Here is a 14,755-nt window from a genome sequence, read left to right on the forward strand (position 1 = left end):
TGTGTGTGTGTGTGTGTGTGTATCTACATACACCATGGAATACTACACATCCATAAAAAGAATGAAATTATGTCATTAGCAGCTACATGGATAAAGCTGGAGGCCATTATCCTAAGTGAAATAACTCAGAAACAGAAAATCAAATACTGCACATTCTTACTTACAAGTGGGAGTCAAATACTGAGTATACATGGACGTAAAGATGGAGACAACAGACAGTAGGGACTCCAAAAGCAGGGAGGGCAAGAGGTTGGGAAAACTACCTATTGAGTTCTATGTTCGCTATGTGGGTGATGGGCCCTCTAGAAGCTCAAGTCCCAGTATTTTGCATTATACCCATGTAACAAACCTGCACATACACCCCTTCCCTTGAATCTATAATTTGTAAAAGGCTTCAGAAGAAAAGATTAAGGAAGTTGGTACTTTGTTTCTTTAGAAGTCTAGAGGAGAAGACAATTTTATAAAAATCTAGGCTAGGTAAGGAATTTCCATCTGTCCTGAAAACAGAAGAGAAAATGAACTCAAGCTTGTCTACATGGAAAAATTATCCGTCAGTTACAACTGCTTATCTTTAGGATACATTTAGGGAAGTGGTCATACAACTATATTCAGGATAGATTTGTATCTACTGGGGTTAGTTCTTGCTTAATCCTGTTATGAAGTTAAGTCAGGGAGCTAAATGACTGCTGCAAACTGCTTTGTCCAGCCCTAAGATTCAATGATTCCATTGGTGAGAGTCCATTTCTACTTATAACATCCATCCTGGAGATGTGTGATTCTGAAAGTAAACTTCAAGATAAAGCATTACAGTTTGGATCTTCCCAAATGATCTCCTCTAAGTTGTTCTACACGCTTGAGCCTCTGATGGTCATGAATCACTGCTAATCTCTTAGAAACATATTTCTCCAGATAACACCCGTTCCTCTCAGAATACGAAGTGGAGAGGATTGCATTTCTTTTATGCTTCTGCTGAGAATAAATGTAGACATTTCCTTGAGACAGAAAAAGTTAAGATCACTTGGGGTTGATGTCTGGCTCACAAACAAGCAGTTCTTTGTGTATAAACCCAACTGACCCAAAGCAGCATATGGCTTGTACCTTGTGGTAATTGTGTGTTAAGTCAAAACTTCCCATATTTTTCCTTAACTCACATTTGCCAGTCACCACTAAACCGAACAAAATCTATCTCCTTTGACAGCCTGGTAACTTATTCTTTGATGATAATTTATAGCAATCTCTGAAGATATGATACATAATAATGCTAATACTATGAGAATATTTATCCTGGGTGTTATTTAACTAGTTATGAAAGCACTTGAAGTTTTACAACAGCCAAATAAATTCTGTTATTATGCCATTTCAAGGACTGTGAAGTCTGTTCTAAGTAACAGCAGAAGGGGAGCCCCCCTTCGTTTTTCCTGTTTATTTCTGCATTTAAATCTCTTGAAGAAAAAGCAATTCAGACAACCTAAAAACAAAAGGCAAGACGAGCACATTCTCATTTCCTTTTGACCTTGTGGTTCTGATATGCAAGTAGCAAATTGTCACTTGAAAAATAAACCTTCACAACTACCAACCCCCCACCTTTTATAAGGAAAAAAAAAAAAAGCCCGAGGCAAACATACTCAACTATTCTAGGAAAAATTTAAAATATGTATGCAGCCATAGGGAATTCCAGTATTTGAGTGGAAATACGCAGTTCCAACTGCAAGCTGCTGTTAGGGTTACTGTGCTCTGACCACTTAGGCTGAAAGTGAAAGAGGCATTAATTAAGTAATAACGATCAAGGTATGGGGCATTTCCTGGGGATTAATGACCAGCTGGGGGAGTTGATAGCCCACAGTGCAGCCAAGGGCCATTAACCCCAGCTGGTCATCAATTCCTGGGCCCTGTGTTATAGTCATTATTGCTATCATAAGCCAAAAATGAAAAGCAAATGGGTCTATGGATTACTTTTATGGATGATGCAGTTTCAATTGGTATCTACAGGGCATTCCTGGAGAATGGATGCTCCGTCCCTGAGCCAATCAGGTGCTTCGACATTCCATTCTACTTAGGCTGCTGCCTGGGAGGAATGGAGGGTGAAGGAGGTAGGCAGCCAACGGTTGAAAAGTTTCAGGTCTCTGTTGACACTTGAGAGCTATCGAAACCATAAAGATCACACGGAGGAAGATTCGGGGAAAGAACAGACAATGTGCTATATAGTTAGGTGGGTGTGTTTTCCTGTGGATGCCCCAGTTTAGTGCCTTTTACTGTGAAGTGGAGAAAAATCATTGGATGGTAATGAGCCTCCTAGAAGACAGAAAGTGCCAATTTGCAGGAGGAGAGAGGGAGATGAAAGGACGGTGTACTCTACTGAAAAAAGAAAAAAACATACATTAAAAATAAGGAATACTGAGGGACTGTCAGCCTACAGTGATCAGGTTGGACAGATAGAAATTAATTATATTTGGTTTAAGAAGCTGCTTCTGCAGCCTTGGTCAATTTTAAAAAGCACATTAGAAGATATCTCAAACTGACTTTCCAATTACCATGGATGACAGCAAAGTGCGTTGAAACAAAACTCATTTTAAATGGGTAAATGCATTCAATGCTGACTGACAATATTTTCAAAATTCATAAATTTCGGCCCTGGTCAAGCTATGATGAAGGAGATTCTGAGGAGAGTTGACCTCTGCTAAAGAAGAATAGTATTAATAGGAGCCCTCCCCCGTCAAATTAATAATCTCAAATGCAGTGGGACAGTGTATATCTATGCACACGTCAGAGGATGCTGGGAGTAAAGAAATATTAAATTGAAAAATGATTTTGTACCAGAATTTTAATTGTAGAAAAAAACTGATAGAAAACAATATCTAAATCCAGCTTTTCCTAGTACTTCGCAGTGACTTACAGATGAATTTTCTAATAGTGGGTTGTAAAAAGTGAAGAAATTGAGCTTCAGGTAGTTATTTTCTACTATAAACAAGCCTTTGAAATCAGACTTTTTTTTGGTGGAAGGAGCTATTTGCAAAACAAAACAAAGTACACTGTGTGTTTGTGTGTATACACACTCTCATAGAGTTAAAGCTGGGTTCAAGACACACTAATCAAAGCCAATGACAAAATAATAAATAGAACTGTAGTGTTTCTGTGGTTCAAGGGTGAATGTTAAAGCATATTTTATTAAATACAAATGGCATCACTGGCATAAGTTTTTTGTGGTTGTGTTTTTATCAGCACCATTTAAAAAAAATCTGTGATGACAAAACATTTAAGGGAAGGAAGGTGATTCATTCTGTTGATGGACATTGTCTTAGTTTATCGACTGTTGCTATGAAGGAATGCCTGAGGTTGGGTAATTTATAAAGAAAGAGATTTATTTGGTTCATAGTTTTGCAGACTGTACAAGAAGTATGGCATACACATCTGTGTCTGGTGAGGGCTTCAGGCTGCTTCCACTCATGGTGGAAAGTGAAGCAGAGCCCACAACTGCACAGATCATATGGCAAGAGAAGAAGCAAGTGAGAGAGGGGAGGTGCCACGGTCTTTTTAACAACCAGCTCCAGGGCAACCTCTTGCGGGAACTAATGGAGTAAGAACTTACCAACCTTCTCTCCTCCAGGGAGGGCATCAGTCTATTCATGAGAGATCTGCACCGATGATCAAAACGCTTTCACCTCTGACACTGGGGATCCAATTTCAACGTGAGATTTGGAGGGTCAAACAAACCAAGCTATAGCAGACATCATTTTAAGCTCAAAACATACAGTATAATCTGGATTTGGTTATGTTTCTTTGACTCCTCATTATGCAGAGAAGAATCAGCCTATGGGTGGCAATCCCTGAATGTTTCAACTTCTCCTCAATTCCTCTGGTATTATTCTTAAATGTTTCCTGATCATTAAGATGGATAAGAAAAATTTAAAAAGTAATATGTTTGCATTCTCCACCTACAATCCAGTAGTATGAGAGATGGAAGCAAAACAAATCATGTTGAGTTAATTATTTTTAACTTCATCTTTCATCACTTTCAAAACCTTGTCCGCTCTCAGGGTTTCAGATACACATCCAAGTGGATGACTTCCAAATCTCCATTTTCAGCTCTGATCTCTCACCCAAACTTTCATCTTGAATTTACAATAGGCTTTGAGACCTTTGTAACTTACGGTCCTGCCAACTCCTGATATTCAATAGCCCCCAAGCTAGAATCAGCACATTTCCACTCATTTCTCTCCTTTATTCAAAATTCACACTCTGTTTCTGGAATTGCATTTTCTGCATTGACTCGGGCTAAAGACCTTGAAATGATCCTTGATTCTGCCTTTACATCAATCTGCATAACTAGATCGTCACTGGGTTCTAACATGCTTTCATGTGCAGAGCATGGCACATTTTTCTTCAGGCTTCTTTCTTCATCTTATCCTCACTATCTCCATTGTCACCAGATGAGTGGAATGATGTAAACATGAGGGAGCTGGCTGAGGTGTCCTCTTCAACGTTTCAATCAACCACTTACACAAAACGTACGAGTCACTATCAAATAGAAGTTAGATAGAAGAAGTCGGAAAAGAATAATAAATAATTTGCTTGATAGAATCAGAAACCACAAAACACAGACTCCCCATTCCCTTGGTTTGTAACCTCTTCATGGTTCTCCATTGCCTTCAGCCTGGAGTCTGTGTTTCTCAGCAGTCTTTGTTTCTCGTCATTATGTTCCATGCTGTCTGTGCTGTCCAACAATTTCTTCATGTGTCCTGCCTTTTCACAGCTTCAAGCTTTCCTCAAGGGGCTCCATCACCTGGAAATAACCTCCTCCTCCATGTCTTCTTGATTCCAAAAAAATTACTACCCATCTTTCAAGGCCTAGCTGGAATGACATATTCTCTCTGTAGCATTCCTCAATGCCCCTGATCCTCCAACTAGTGTAAAAATGTGTCTTCCTCTTTGTTCCAAAGACATTTTTTTCATAAGCATTCCATCAGAGTGTTTATCATTTTGTGGTTTCTTTTATCTCTTTCTCAGTGTCCTTGAAGTTTGTGTAAGCTGTCTGATGTCAGGGATCTTTATCTGTAAATTCTTAGCACCCAAAGGGAGGAAGTGCACCCAATGGGTGCATCTTAACTCAAAGGTTTGTTGCATTTTGTTAACTGGAGTAAGGGGCCAGCCCTAACTAGGTGAAATTGAACATAAAAAATATCCTCTGTTCAATGATTCAAGCATAGAGTAGGCTATGTGGCTCACCAGCCACATAAATAAAGGTGATCTAGATGGTTTAGTTCAAAGTAATCACTCTGAAAGAATGTAATTTTGGGTGGCACAAATAGGAGCAAATAAGGTATGTAACACATGGAATGTGATAATTCTGTGTCCTTCTGCACTAGTTTGGGAATACTTGCAATATTGTGTCCTATAAAATGTTGAGGACCACATTTTAGAAGGAATCCACACAGAATGGAACATTACATTTTTTTCAAAGCTGAACTACAAGCACCGTGAGAGAACTTTAAAAGAAAGCCCTACGAGGGCACTCAGAAGTAGACAAGAACACTGATTCTGATGATCTCCTTTTGAGTGTCCTCTTGAAACATGTGTGTGTGTTTTTTAAATTTCCTCACTATCCTTATATTGTAGTTCACCTTTGAAAACATGTTCCATTCCATCTGGTTTTATTTTAAAATGTGGTTCCCCACATTTTACAGGATACAATACTATAGGTATTTTCATACCAGTGCAGGGGAACATGGGACTATCCCCTCGCTTATTCCACACACCTTATTTACTCCTATTGATGACACCTAAAATCAGATTGCCTTGAAATTTCTAAGACCTGAGTGGAATTAACTTAGTTCTAAATGGCTTCAAGGATGAAATTAGCCAGGACATGTGTGAGCTTCAAGGAAGCAGATTTTGCTTCCATAGAATAATAGTTTCTGACCATCAAAGTAGTACGTAGTTGGCATGGTTCACCTCAAGAGGCAGTGACACTTGGGGTATTCAAGCATAGGTTGGACGTATACTTGTCAGGAATAGTTTAGATTGGATCAGTTAAATATTCTCATAGAGGTTTTTTTTGTTTTTGTTTTTTTTTGATGGACCCATTGATTACCATCAAGAATTAAAGAAAAATCTTATTTATGTTTTATTATTTTATTGTCCTATAATTATTTGCTGCACATATTTATGTTTTTACCTGCCTGGACTTTGAAGACCTTTGATTTGCAAACTCTGGTTTGGAACATCTAATTGCAAGGCTTAAAACTTCACTTCCTCAAATTCTCCTTTCTATCGGCACAGTCCAGTGTCTTAAGATCTACTGTAGTTTTCCAGACCTGTGACATCCTCTTCTTCTCCCCTTCTATGCCTTTAAAGTGATGTCATAAGGCTATTCTACAGGAACTCACCCTTATTTTGAGTACTAAACCATTGTCCAAGGGGGTCACCACTCAATAGCACTTTTCTCTCCCAGTATGGAACTAAAGAATTTGAGGAATAAGACAAAGAAGAAAGACTACGTTGAAAGACCTGGCTTAGTATCAAACTAAATCATGCTTTGTAACTGATGTGCCAAGTCAGACAGGCTTATTTACTTTATCTTAAGCAGTAAGACTTAGAGCATGTAGGTGCAGAGGAGAACTTGAGCTTTCTTTGGTTATGAGTGCTCACAAGGAGAACAGAACAGAACTACCCATGCCCAGTTACTCTTTCCAAACTAAACTCTACCTCCCCAGGGGCAGAGTAAATACTGGGGTTACTTTTTTTTATTATTATTTTTTATCATAAAAAGGAAACATCAAGAATGGGGCAAGTATTTCCCATAAATTAATTTTTCTTATGATATATGTAGGCCTAATTTCTCCCTCTAAATAGAAAGATGTTTGAAAGCAGGCATTTACTGTATTTTTTTCTTTGTATAACCTAAATTACTCAGCACTTAGTACAATACTTAATAAATACTAAATGCCATCACACACTATAAAAAACCACGAATGAGAAGTCTGGAGACTTGAGTTATAGTTGTGGCTCTGTCGTTGTGAAATCTTCATATCTTCAGACCTCAGTTTGTCATCTGTGTAACGGGGGAACTGGAAGAGACTCCCGAGAGAGCTGTAGACCTGACCTATCAATATAGCTGAAATAGAATACATGAATAGATTATAGGAATCTATTCTGATGTTAAAGTGGAATCAAGTATAGTTTATCGCTGATCTTGCATAACTGATTGCCATAATTGTATTTAATATAAGTGAAAGAGACTGATTATCTACATAAGCATCTTATAATGACATAAATACCTTTCCTGCACAGTTAGTTCCCATGTATAGGTGCCCAGAGCTGCTTCTCAGGCTTCTTTTTCCTGGACAGGGTCATATATTCCATAATTATCTTTTTATATCCTATTTTATCTTTAAAATACTAATGTCCTGATCTTAGCACATTGTGCTAGAGAAGAAAGGCCTGGTAACCTAATTTCACACAAAAGTGAGAGGCTCATATTAAGGTATTCATTTACAGCAGCATCTTAGGAAAGTGTTACACACTAGGTGGGGAGATATTTTTGACATGGAGTCTTTTTTCCAGCATCTCTCATGCCATATTACATAGGCATCTGTTCAGTCTATGCACACCCATAAAGCCGACTCAGCCTGTGTTTGAGAGGAATGATGATTGTGCACGTGCATGGGGTTGTATCATGCACCATAAAGGCAGGCTGACAGGGAGGTCCACAGCTAGCCGCTCCACATGCAACTGGATTATCCTGTGAAATATCTTGAAGTATATAAATCTGCTTGGATTCCCAAGAGGTGGACTAGATAACTTAGTAGGTATTTTTGTCTGTCTCTATTTCCTGAGATCTTTTCTACAAAAAACATTTTTGGGTCTCACATGTTGGAACAATTATCCAAGAATATTTCATCCCTGAGAAAAATATAACCCTTGAGCTGCTGCCAAAGTCAGTGAGATCTATGGCAGCTTGCCTTCTGCACACAGACCTTGCACATTAACACTTTAGGGACTCCAGCCGAGAGCACGTTTCACTGTCTCCTACAGCTCGCTGATGAATGAGGGAGATTGACTAGGACCTCTAGGAAGCTGACCTAGGGCACCTGAGGAAATTTTATCATCAAGTATGTACTAAATGGGCCCTTCTATTTTTAGAGTTGCCATTCACATGCTGTAAACACTATTTCTTTTCACTTAACTGTCAACTTGAATAAAACATTTGAAAGGCATTTTTCAAAGACAAAGAATATTGTAACACAGACTACCCGCTGATCTCCTACCCATTTCCTCCACTTCCTGGACACAAAGCCAAACTCCATTTCCCAGCCTCCTTTGCAGCTAGATGAGGTTGTGAAACTCAGTTCTAGCCAATGGAATGTGATCAGAAATGAAATAACCCACTTCTGGACTTCATCAATAAAATCTTCTCCACTTATTACCCTTCATGTTATTTTCCCCTTCCAGTTACCTGGGAGGGAGTCAACTCGCAGGGGAATAGTGGGAGTCACATGTTCAAGATAGTGGGGCATCTGATTAATCTCTTCAATGAGATCTATCCAACTAGAAACTCCCATATTGGACTGTTACGAGAGCAAGAAAAAAGCTTTTGCAATGTTAAACCACTAAACTAGGGAGGCTTAACTATTAAAATTGTTAGCATTGCCTCAACTATATAATTATGTCATTAATTTTCTTTAAAGCCATTGTTTACACTAAATGTTTTTAAATTAGAACAACATGCTATTGTGGCATGTCAAAATTATGTCTGATGGGAAATTACAGTTTTTGATTTGGGGTTTTTCTTTCTTCTACAGCTGGTTCATAATACCCCAACATTTTCTGATTCTGCCTCACCTCATCTAAGCTACTACTGATGACCATCTGCTGTCTCCTTTTATTCTTTCCTCCTTTGTTTCTTCCTTTTAAAACACATTCTGCTCCCTTTTTAAATTTGACACATTAACTCATTTAAGTAGTATTTGCTGTGTTCCTACTATGTGTCAGACATTTGATGGGTACTGAGTTGATAGTGGTAAATGAAACAGACTTGGCTCTGAGCTCCTCTCAGGTTTTGGTATGGTGTGGGAGACGGATGATAAACAGGAAAAAACAAGAAAAAAATCCACAGATTTATAGTAGGAGATCATGATGAGTACTATGAATGAAATGAATAGGGTCCTAGAATGGACAATAATGACAATGTGCTACAGAGAACTCCTCTTACAAATATTATCATAGCAGGTTATGAGAGGGTGATGTTTCCATCGTGAACCAGGAAAAGAAGAAAATTGAACCATGGGAAGGATAAGGGAAGAGCATTCCAGATTGTGCAATGGCACTGAGGCAGGAAACTATTTTGCAGGTTTTAAGAATTGGAAGGAGACCACTGTGACTGCAGCTCTATGGATGATGAAGAGAACTGCACATAAAAGATGAAATTAGGGCATAGATGCAGTTGTTCAGGGATTCCAATCTCATGGGAAAAAGTTTCACTTTTAATGGAAATGCAATGAGAAGTCATTGTGATATTTTAAATAGGAAAGTAAAGTCATTCAATTAATGTTTTAAAAATATCCTAGCTTTTGTCTGTAAAATAGATGGTAGAAGCCCAGGGTTGGAAGGATGGTCAGGAAGGAGAGTTTCACATCTGTTTAGGTGCAACATGATGGCAGTTTGGACTGGAGAGGAGGGAGTGGGCATTAAGAAACATGAATGTATTTGTGGGATAATTTTAAATGCCTGTGTGACATCTAAGTTGAGACGTGGAACTGGCAGTTAAATAGATACATAAGTCTGAAGCTCAGAGGAGCAGTCTGTGCTTTAAATATATATTTGGAAGTTGTGTCAGTGTATAGTATTTAAGCCATGGACCAGAGTAAAAGACCAAAGGCCTCTACTTAGGTTCACTGCGCCTTTTGAATTAAAAGAAAAGAAAAATCTTAGGGCAAGAAACAGGGAGCTAGAGTACCAATCAAACATGGTTATAAGGGGAACAATTTACTAATCAATCCACAGCAATGTGAAATATATTTCAAGCTGATTCTCAGAAAAGGTGATGGGCTCCATCAAGACTTTTTTTTCCCCCTTTCCATTGCCATCATAACTAAAAATGAAAAACTTTAAAAAAGAATAGTTGACCTTGAGGTTTAAACATTCATGCTAGTAGATTGCCTGACTTTCCTTACTCTACCCTAGGAACCTTAGTATTTTCATCTCCAGATTACTTAAGTAATTCTGAGAGTGAAGTTTTTAAGACTAACTTTTGGACAAACCTATGTGAACTAAAAGTTGTTCTATGATAATCATTTTGGTTTATCTTTGTATCTCAGCTTGTCAGTGACTGATTTTTTGAGTTTATTTTTATGTTTTTGAAGTCTTCATTGAAAGTACAAAAATTCACATAGAAAAGTACACAAATCCCAAGTATACAATTCAAGGAACTTTCCCCAAGTGAACACACCCAAGTAACTAATATTACAGACCACATGACTGAATTTTACATTGCAACCATGTTCTCTCAGTTCTATATCTTAGTCTCATGTTTTGTTTTTTTCTTTCTCTTTCTTTTAACAGACATTTACTAGAACTACTATTTGCCAGACATTATTCTAAGCACTGGGCTATACCAGTGTACAAGAATAAAAAAAACTGCTACCCTTCTGGTACTCTCTACTAGTCGCAATCAGATTTTTGAATTTTTATCCCTAGTTTTTTCAGAGGCTAGATTGCTCAAGTGACTCCTGGGTCCCCAGTAGCAGGATTTCCACCCACCTAAAGCCTAGTTCTAATTAAGTTTTTAAAGTCTACTTTCAGACCTCCCAGACTTTATCTGCACAGGTCTTGGCATGTATCAGGTCTTCTAGTGTCTGTAGAATGAATGAATATGGGAGTTCTTCATCCATTCCCTAGTAGTCTAATCATCTGTCCTGTACTCATTGAAGAGATAGATTGAATCCTGGACTCCAGTTACCTTCTGGCAAGGTACTTGCGATCCCCTTTTCTGTTCTCCTTGAACTAGTATGATTTTAGAATGCTAGACTCGTTTCCATGCCTTTGTGCTTTTGTGCAGCGGCCTATGTCCTTCACCTGGCAACTTGTCCAGAACTTCTCCAGTCTGGTCCATCCTACCATCTAATTTTGATGCTCATAGAACTTCTGTCTATGGGAAGGTGTCAGGCCCACTTCACTCAACTCAATCTTTAGCCATCTCAAGGTTCTGCTTCTGCTGACCTCAGTAAGTCTGTTTAATATCCAATAACACTACTATCAAAAGCAATTTCTAATAATGTAGACATGAAGGCACCTTTAGAGTGACTGGATCGCACAATCTCATTTTTAACCTCCTCTCTGCTCTTTGCTCTAAGGGCAGCCATAACGAGAAGGGAAATGGGATTGGATACTTAAGGAAGCAGGTAGGAATCAGGAAGCCACTTAGTGGGAAGCCTGAGCTGAACTTTGCAGGACTTGGTCTATGCAGCGATTGAGTCAGCTCCACCTCCATGCCAGCCAAGAATGGTTCCTGAGTGAGACCTCTTGCCAGGCGATATTCTGCTTAGGTGTGTGGATCCACCTAAGACTTTGCACTAAAGTCCAAGATGGTTGGACTTAGACTCACCTGAGACTCACCCTAGGAAGTGCTCTGAGGTAAAGACACCCAGTGGAAGGAGTATGTTTAGCTAAAATGTGAACCAAACCCTCTCTCAGGCAATTAAAGAGCTTCATTGCACGCTTGGAGACAGTGTTCACACAGGCGATTCTTCTGCTATTAGAGAAGCAGACTGACTCCATTTTGATCATCCTGCCCTCGTCTGCTTGGCAAGTGCAGTGTGATGTCCATATGCTCTATTGTTCCCGTCAGCAGGCGCTAACGTTTCTTTTGCTGCTGCTCTCACTTCTGTGGGGGATGTTTTTTTAGCCCCCTTTTCAATGTTGCCAACACATACATATATATTTTTAAAACATAGCACTTATTCTGGAGCTGCAGAAGGTGTGAGAGCTGTGTCCCCTAGCCATGGGACTGCATTTTCATTCAAACTCTGCTTCCTGCCTTTAAATGCAGCATAGATTAGTTTTCCAAAGAGGTACAGATCACCAGTAAGTGGCAGTAGCCTGGCTTAAAGACAGGCTGCACTTACACTTCAGAGGCGACTGCCTGGAACTGGGAAAGGGTTGCAGCCAAACGGAATTTATTAGCGGGATCTATAGAATGTGTTTGAAGAGCTACAGTGGTGTGAGCCGGCAGGCACACAGGTTGGCCCACCACCACACAAAGTCAAACAGGCCAACTGCTCAGGGGATTCAGCCTGGCACGCCTTGTCAGCATTTCTTTATTTCTTCCTGCAGAGAAACACAAATGGAACAAATTTTCACTCCCAGGGACTTAGGCTTCTTATGCATTTTTCCCTTTTCCTTTAGAGCTTCCTTCCATGTTCTCAGCCTCCATTCTCTAGTTTTTCTTCCCCAGATGGTGTTAAGGAAGCAATTGCTTCTTTAGTGGTTCCAGCTGATTCCCTCCCTGCCAGTACCTGGATTTCCTGTGGTGCTGGACTTTTAGCTGGGGAAAATTTTCTCAGTTCTTCAAGTAAGGATTTTAAACTCCATATTCAATGAGAGATCTGTGGAATTTGGCTTCCTTACAAGAACTAATCAATGTAAAGTGTGGGCTATGCTGCACCTGATCCTGAGAAAGCCCCGCAGGAGGGGGAAAGATCATTTATTCTTCTTGGGGGTAGGGAACGTTCAAACCCATTTCAGAATGTTGATTTAGTTCTTCCAGATGATCTCTTTGTGGAATGGCTGGCCTAGTAGAGATCCCCTAAACATCCTTGAAGACAGCACAATACAGTGGGAAGGGGATGGCCTTTGCAGCCAGACACATGTGGACTCAAATGCCAGCCCCATCCTTACTGGCTGCTTGAAGTTGGGAGAGCCTGCCTCAGTTCTTCTCCCAGCAGATGGGGATACAGGCCCAGAGGGGTGGGAAAGGGGTAAGAGAACAATTGGACATTGTAGTGATGGGTCTTCCTATGGGATGACATTTGTAGTTTTTCATACTTCTTAGTTTCTGTCATGAAGTCTCGCGATTTTGACAGCAGCAGGACAGACTTGTTTTCACACAACCAATTTCATGCTAACTCATTTCATGATCTATTTCATTTTTGACAGAAGTCCAAGTTCTCTATCCTTGGACCTTGGACTGAGCTGCTGCTGGGTGGGGCATGTTCTAAACTGTGTATATAGTGGAGATCGGAGGATTTCTCCTTCAGTTCTCACCTCCCCCGCCAACCTCTCAGTCCTCAGCATTAGGATTAAATAAGGCACTGTTTGGAACACACCTGGGAATCAACTGGAACTAGTTGACGTTTAAGTATCTCAATTTCCATCCATAGTCTTATTTTTCAATACCAAACTCTCAAAAGCAGCCTAAACTCTCTCATTTCTACAACAGGGAGATTGTAATTATCTGTGGTTATTCTGAAACTGTTTTTGTTAGTGTTGTTGACAGAACATCCGCTTAATTGTAATGAGATTTTTTTCTCCTCTTTCATAATTTGGGTGAATTTTTTCTGAGTGTGAAGAAGCTCACAACAGTAGTTTAAAAGACAAACACAATGATGTCTGGTCCATTCCTACCAGACTGATCTCTGCCACATGAATATTCAGGGGAGCCCTGAAGAGTCCATTAAAAACAAAGTTGAACTCTACCTGTTTATAGATTACTTCTCTTCGTAATTACACTATGTTTCAGCAACTAATGGGAATGAAACTTCTTAACAAAAACAACTGCCTTTCCATAACATGAATTAAAGGAGAAATCAAGGTCAATTCTGTTTCAAGTAACTGTCTCAAAAGGAAAAAAAAATGTCTTCATTAATCGAAAGCATCCAGATCTACTTCCCTCTATTAATCCAGGTATATAGAAGCTCCTAACACTTGTAACCAATCTCTGTCTGCTCTAATGGATATTTGGAACCTTTATTGATTTGGGTAAATTTGCTTCTTCTAAGGTCAATAATGATAAATGAGTCATGTTCTGCATGAAGTGACTTGGTACTTTGAATTAAATGATTGTAATTATCTGTAGTTATTCTGTAACTGCTACTGTTACTGCTGTTGACAGAACATCCATGTAATTGTGATGAGAATTTTTTTCTTTGCTCTTTAATAGTTTGGGTGAATTTTATCTGCATGTGAAAAGGCTAACGGTAGTGGCTTAAAAGGCAGACAGGGCAGTGTCAGGCGCCTTCCCTTATGCTTCTGTCGTCATGGGCCGTATTCCCACAGAGCTTGCTCTGGGTTGGTGTTGATCACAGCCCAACCTGATGGGCATTGGGAGGAAGGGGTAGCCACGTGCTGCCACTCAATGCCTTTTTAGTGGAAGTAAATCAGGCTCAGAACCCAGAGATGAAACGTTAATCACCCACTGTGTTTCCTAGGCCACTCTAATACGGTATCTGTTCGGAATTCATCGTCAACCCTGTGGTGTTCTCATTGTTTCACTGGTGATGAGAAAATCCTGGCTGCCCACAAGCCCTTGCTGTGCTTCCATCTGCAGCTGCATTTTGAAGTCAGCCTTCCATATACAAAGCCCTGTGTTCTGTCTCCGTGATGCAGGGCTCCCAAAATCAAGGCAGGTGCAAATGAGATTGTACTTTCAGCTGGCCTCTGGCACAGATGGATGGATTTGCCCATCAGAGCTCCAGCCTCCAGGTGAGGCCAGTCTCAAGGCAATTTAGCATGGACTTAAAAGGGGGGAGAAGAGCTAGTTTAT

General features: G+C 39.7%; 1 long non-coding RNA gene across 1 annotated transcript in view; it reads left to right on the forward strand.

Annotated features, from left to right (window-relative positions):
• Window positions 1–14,755, forward strand: part of LOC105548610 — a 311,543-nt gene that overhangs the window by 279,311 nt on the left and 17,477 nt on the right. The gene's annotated exons all lie outside the window — the stretch shown is intronic.

The sequence above is a fragment of the Mandrillus leucophaeus genome, unplaced genomic scaffold (genome assembly GCF_000951045.1).
Source record: "Mandrillus leucophaeus isolate KB7577 unplaced genomic scaffold, Mleu.le_1.0 Scaffold417, whole genome shotgun sequence".
Classification (NCBI taxonomy): Eukaryota; Metazoa; Chordata; class Mammalia; order Primates; family Cercopithecidae; genus Mandrillus; species Mandrillus leucophaeus.